Consider the following 7,199-nt stretch of genomic DNA (forward strand, 5'->3'; position numbering starts at 1 on the left):
CACATACACAGTAATTTGTTCAATTTTATCTCATTTGAAATTAAATTGATACAGCCAAAACTTCTAGGGCAAATAGAAAACTAATCATATGAATTTTAAAATAAGAGAGAGAATACAAGATAAAAGTAAATATCTCCTATATTAGCACTTAAAATCATTAGTACCTTACAAATCCTTCTGAAGAATATCATTTTTAATTTAAAAAAAAAAAGATTGGCGTACAAAACTGTCTTATGTAACATGTCTACATGATAGCCTATCCTCTCTCTCTCTCTCTCTCTCTCTCTCTCTCTCTCTCTCTCTCTCTCTGATTTCAGTATATCAATGAAATATTTGTGATTTTGTATGATGTAATTTTAATTATTATGCTCCTAAACAGTCAATTACAATTACAAATACAATTACTTTATGATTTTAAGGCTCAGTTACAGTTACAATTACAATTACTTGTAATTAAAAATAATGAATTACAATTACAATGACCAAAAAATGTGTAATTAATTATATTTCAATTAAATTACAATTACAGTTACTCCAAGCCTGCTGTGTTGCCATATTACGGAATAAAACTTCATTTAGTGCACATCAGTGTGTTGTTTTACTGTAAGGCCAGTAACACATCTGGTATTATCGTTTATTGACAACTACTAAGGGTTTCAGAGGCCGTGACCCACTGTTCTTCGGGAATAACTTATCAACAAACAGTTAGATCAGTATGAATTTCTGGCAGAGCTTGTTGCACACCATGCCCTAATTTTCGGTAATATAGTGCATTACCAAATGTGGAGAAATAAGGCACTTGTCCCTGACAAGTGATGCTCCAGTCCCACCTTCATGACGAGGAAACGGACAAGGGTTCCGTGACGTTGGTCAGTAGGCTCCACCCACCCCTCCAGCTCTCTCCTGCCCCCCCCCCCACCCCCACCCCACCCCCCCATTCTCTCTCTCTCTCTCTCTCTCTCTTTAAAATCGACACTACCGCCAATAGCATTTGCCTTATACATATACTAATGATGCATGCATTATGCGTTATTATATTTGTAAATCTTTTTTTAAGAGTGACAGATGACCTGACGTAAAGGCAAGAGTAGGTAGAGTGGTGGGTGATAACGACCATGATTGATGGGAGTGCAATGTGTGAAGGTCTTCAGGTTTTGTGTGATTTTGTAGTGGATTTTTTTGTTCCAATACAGCATCTATTGCAGGCTGGTTCTTGTCTCGTCAGTCTGTATTTGTAGTCAGGTGGAATGGGACAGTTAAGGCCTGGTCATTTGTTACAGGTTGGGTCTGGGTCGGGAAGCGGAAAAGGGTGGAAATGTAGCCGGGGAGGAAGGGTAGTGCAGGTTAAGTACTTTGAGGGAGATGTTGACGAAAATAAAACACACAACTAAAAAAAAAAAAAAAAAAAAAAAAATGGAGGCTGGGGGACAATGGGACATTTATACAATGTTCATAGGAATGCAGAGGTGTGGTTGTGGGCAGGTTCTATTAACACGTCATTGTAGACGATGGAAGGAAGAGGAAACATGTTGGGAGGATAAAATGATGTGAACAAAATACTACATCAATAGCCAATCATCATGCGTCCGAGTAGTAGTCATACCGCAAACATACAGATTATTCTAATCGACCTAAGGCATACAGTTTATGGCCCCATAACCCGGCACCCCCCCTTCCCAGCCCCCCTACCCAACCAGTCCCGTTCTCACATCACCCCTCTTTCTCACACACAGTTACCAGACATGCGTTTGCATTATATAATACAGATTCGCTACCATAGGCCTCACTTTGGTTGGTTCGAACCTGTGGTGAGGTGTACTGCCGTAAGCCCTTTTCACAAGGGAAACACACACACACACACACACACACACACACACACACACACAAAACCTGAAGACCTTCACACATTGCACTCCCATCAATCATGGTCGTTATCACCCACCACTCCAACTACTCTTGCCTTTACGTCAGGTCATCTGTCACTCTTAAAAAAAGATATACAAATATAAAAACGCATAATGCATGCCTCATTAATATATGTATAAGGCAAGTGCTATTGGCCGTAGTGTCGATTTTAAAGAGAGAGAGAGAGAGAGAGGGGATGGGGGGGGTCGGGGTGGGGGTGGGAGAGAGATGGAGGGGCGGGTCTGACCAACGTCACGGAACCCTTGTCCGTTTCCTCGTCATGAAGGTGGGACTGTAGCATCACTTGTCAGGGACAAGTGCCTTATTTCTCCACATTTGGTAATGCACTATATATATATATATATATATATATATATATATATATATATATATATATATATATATATATATATATATATATATATATATATATATATATACTGTATATATATATATATATATATATATATATGTATGTATGTATGTATGTTATGGTGCCTTGTGATTCCGTGGGTAATTGCGGCGCTCCAATCGGATTGAGCTGGTGAAAGTTTATATCCAAGGGATGGTTGGGGTTATTGCTCACGTAATGCCACTCAAGATGAATGAGGCTGGTCACTCTCATCTTAAATATCAGGACCAACTTGCCTAGCCTCGGGCTCCTAAGCTCCTCATGGAGCAACGTGGGATTGGATTTTATATATATATATATATATATATATATATATATATATATATATATATATATATATATATATATATATATATATATATATATATATATATATATATATGCAGTAAGAGTCCATTAATCCGAACACTGATAATCCAAAAATTCTTATAATCTGAATTTTTGAAGAAGGTTGACCAAAACTCAAAAAAAAAAAAAAAAAAAATCAAACTTCAAAAATTCAAACTGGGCGCCAAACAAGCCGAAGTGCCAAGTTGTGTGGTCATGGAAGTTTCATGGAAGGACGCCTCTGTATGCATAGATAAACTGGTGCATTTCGCTGAACAAAATAATCGTTACAATGGGGCTGAGGTGATCAATTTCCATATCTTGCGAAACGAGTTCTACTAGACACGTGCGCCGGCTGTCAGGCAGGCTGATATCCGTGACTGGCTGAAGTGCATTAGCAACCAGGCAGGTAAATCCACTGATGGTTTCGGGACAATTCGCCATCAGGACACCCTGGACGTTTCCCCGTCATTCTATAGATGTACTTATCATTGATTAATTGATATTTTAAATATTATTTTTCAGGGGGGGTCTATCAAAGTCACTGTTCATTCAACAGTGCAGGCTTTGGATATCTTCAATAATTTCCATTGGTACTACAGCATCCTGGGTATACTTTAAAACTACTTTGAAGAGGTACAATTACTCAAAAACTAGTGCACTTGCTAAATGAACTGATATGTAAATAAAAGACGGGGAATCGTCCTGACGGGGAATCGTCCATATTTTGATGGCAAATTGTCTGACAGCCAATTGTGCTTTTACAATATGTGCATATTATTGTTAACTCTGGACTTACTGTGTCTAATTTAATTTACCTACCTATTGGTGAGTTAAAACAACCCATAACATCTTTTTAATTTACCAGTTACAGTTCGTGTCTTCAGTAATACATTATTAAGTAAAAAAATTGTGTAATACGTAATGTTAATATGTGCCATATCGTGTTATGAACGAATGAAAAGTGATCCATTCGGTACAATTTCAGTCTAAACATGAAATTAAGTGTCTTAGGGGTCCCACGCAAAAATCCAAAAAATCTGATAATCCGAATGATTCTCGGTCCACTGCCATTCGGATTACTGGACTTTTATTGTATCTCTCTCTCTCTCTCTCTCTCTCTCTCTGTATATATATATATATATATATATATATATATATATATATATATATATACATAGAAACATATATATATATGGAAGCATAAGGCTTGGTGGATGAGTATGGGAGAGTGTGTAAGAAAAGAAATCTAAAGGTGAATATAGGAAGAGTAAAGTTATCAAGTGAAGTCAGTGAGTGTACAGAGAGGTCGGATGAGAAGGAAATGAAAAATGTGAGTGCGTTTAAATATTTAGGTAGTGTGATGAGTAAAGATGGAAGTTTAAAGGATGAAGTGCTTGAAAGGGTACAGCAAGGAAGAAATGTTGCTGGTTCCTTGAAAGCAGTGATAAGAAACAGGGAAGTGAGCATGGATGTGAAAAAAGTTACATGACAGTATTGTCATACCAACTCTAACTTATGGAAGTGAAGCTTGGACCTTGCTGGAGGGACAGAAGTCAAGAGCGAGAGCAGTGGAAATGAGTTATTTCAAAGGAGCATGTGGAGTCACATGGAGAGAAAGACTGAGAAATAAGAAAGTGAAGGAGCATTGTGGTGTGAATATGGATGTGATAGGATGCGTTAGGAGAAACACACTGAGTTGGTTTGGCCATGTGGAGAGGATGGAGAGAGAGACTCACGAGGAGGGTGTTTGTGAGTGATGTGGAGGGGGGAGAGGGAAGGGGAGGCCAAGGATGAGATGGACGGATGGAGTGGAGAGGTATATGGGAGAAGGGGTGTGAGCTGGGAGCAGGGCAGTGAAATGGCGGGGGACAGGGCAACATGGAGGCGATTTGTTTGTGGCCACCCCTTACGGGTCTAAGGTGTCTCGCAACTGATACATAGAAACATATATATATTCCTGATCATGCATATTTCCTCACAAAATTCATCCAGTCAGCTCGATCTCCTGTCAGTTCCCTAGCCTCACCGACTTCCAAACCTCTCTTCCTCACACATTCATACACCATATCTCTCCACCTTCTCCTTGGCCTACCTCGCCTCCTCCCTCCTTCGAATTCGCTTAGATATACCTTCTTCACCACTCTATTGTTACCCATTCTCTCCACATGACCATACCATCTCAGTACACTCTCTTCAGTTCTGGTGTCCACCAACTTCCTCACTCCACATCTTTCACGAATCACATTATTTCGTATCCTATCCACCCTCTGTACTCCACATATATTCCTCAGCAGTCCCATCTCCACTGCTCTTACTCTTGACTTTTCATTTTCATGCCACATCATAGTCTCACATCCATATGTTAAAGTTGGCACTAACGCTCCTTCATGTAAGCCTCGTGCAGCTGCAACACTCAAGCCTCTGTTTCTTGTCAAGGCCTTCATTGCACCAGCTACTTCTCTTCCTTGTGTCACTCTATTTTCAACTTCTTTTGCACATTTTCCTCTCTTTTCTGTCACTGTACCCAGGTATTTGAACACTCTCACCAATTACAGTCTCTCTACATTGCACTGGGAGTCACCTTCTCTCTCAATAACCATCACTTTAGTCTTTTCTACATTTACTCTCAAGGAACGACGCTTACAGACATCATTAAAACTGTGCACTAGCCTACCAAGTTCTTGTCCGGTACTTGCAAGCAGTACTGCATCATCAGCATACAACAAATTTGAGATATTCCATCCATCACCATTCATTACCAATGCCATCCCTCTCTCCATTACTCGTGTTTTCACTTCTCTCATCACCCCATCCATATATACATTGAACAACCATGGGGACATCACACAACCTTGTCGCACGCCCACACTGGTTGTGAACCATTCACTTAGATGCCCATTAACCCTGACACATGCTTCACTACCATCATAAAAACTCTTGATGGCACCTAACAGCTTACCCTCTACACCGTACATGCGCAAAACTTTCCGCAATCCTTCTCTGTCCACTTTGTCATATGCTTTTTCCAGATCCATGAATGCCATAAACACCTTATGGTCCTTCTCACAAGCCTTCTCTACCATCTGTCTCACTGCAAATATTTGGTCCACACATCCTCTGCCACTCCTTAAGCCACTCTGTTCATCACTCACTAGGACTTCTGATATCTCTCTTACTTTCTCTGTAATAATTCTTCCATATACCTTCCCTACCACACTCAGTAAGCTTATGCCACGATAATTCTTACACTCACTTCATTCACCTTTATTTTTGTACAGGGGTACAATCACAGCCTTTTTCCACTCTGCAGGCACAGTTTCACTCATCCATGCCTTGTTACATATCTCCAACAAGCACTTCATTCCATTCTCTCCACTACATTTAAGCATACCTGCATACACCTCATCAACCCCAGCTGCTTTCCCATTTTTCAGCTGCCACACAGCACTCTTCACCTCTGCGAGTGTCACGTCTCCTGGCACTGTATTCCTTCTCTGCACACCCCCAAAACCAATCATGTTTAAAGCTGCTCTGATCTCTCTATCCCCATTCATCAGGCTTTCATAATATTCTTTCCATCTGGTCCTTACATCACCTCCATGGGTTAATAATCTACCACCTGCATCCTTCACACCATCCCATTTCTTACCGTTTTCACTTCTACATTTCCGCCGTCTTTCCAGAATAACTTTCTATTTTCAGAGTAGTTCACAGTCATTTTTCTTCCTAGATCCTCATTTACCTCCTTCTTTTTCCTCTTCACTAGTCTTTTTACGTGCTTCTTGCTCTCAACATATTCAGTTCTTATTTCAACTGAACCCCTATCCTGTAACCACTTTAGCCACTTCTTCCTCTTTTCCTCCACCGTTCTCTTTACCTCCTCATTCCACCATGCCGTACCTTTCTTCTTTGTTGTTACTCTTGCCACACCACATACCGCTTTAGCATTCCTAACTAATCAATCCCTATATGCATTCCACAGTCTGTCCGGATCCATTTCATTCCAATTCAGTAATTCTAACTCGTCCTCTACTTTGGTCCTGTATTCATCTGCCATTTCTTTGATCCTCAGCTTCTCAACTTTCAGTCTTTCTCCCTGACTGCTTCTCTCTCTCCTGATCCACCTCACTCCTTTCAGCTTGACCTTGCATACCACAATCATATGATCTGACAGACCTCCACATCGTCCTCTCACAGCACTTGTATCAGCAACCATTCCCATCATCGACCTCTCTACGAGCACGTAATCAGTCAGGCTTCTATTAACACGATCCCCGTTCCCTCTATACCATGTATATTTATGTGCATCTCTGTGTTTGAAATACGAGTTACAAATGCACAACCTCCTCTCCTGACACATATCCTTTAGTCTTTTCCCATTATCATTTTCTCCTGGTACTCCATAGCAACCCATTATGTATGCAATAGGTCAGCTCTAGAACTGTCTCCCTCTGTCTGTAATTCCTGCTTCCTATGATCTCCAGTCTTTCAAAAGCAGTGTATCCAGGCATCTCTAAATAATCCGATCTTGAATTTGGCTCTCTCTTGTATT

This window comes from Coenobita brevimanus, chromosome 95 (genome assembly GCF_032717465.1).
Source record: "Coenobita brevimanus isolate Jiangsu-jjx chromosome 95, ASM3271746v2, whole genome shotgun sequence".
Lineage (NCBI taxonomy): Eukaryota > Metazoa > Arthropoda > Malacostraca > Decapoda > Coenobitidae > Coenobita > Coenobita brevimanus.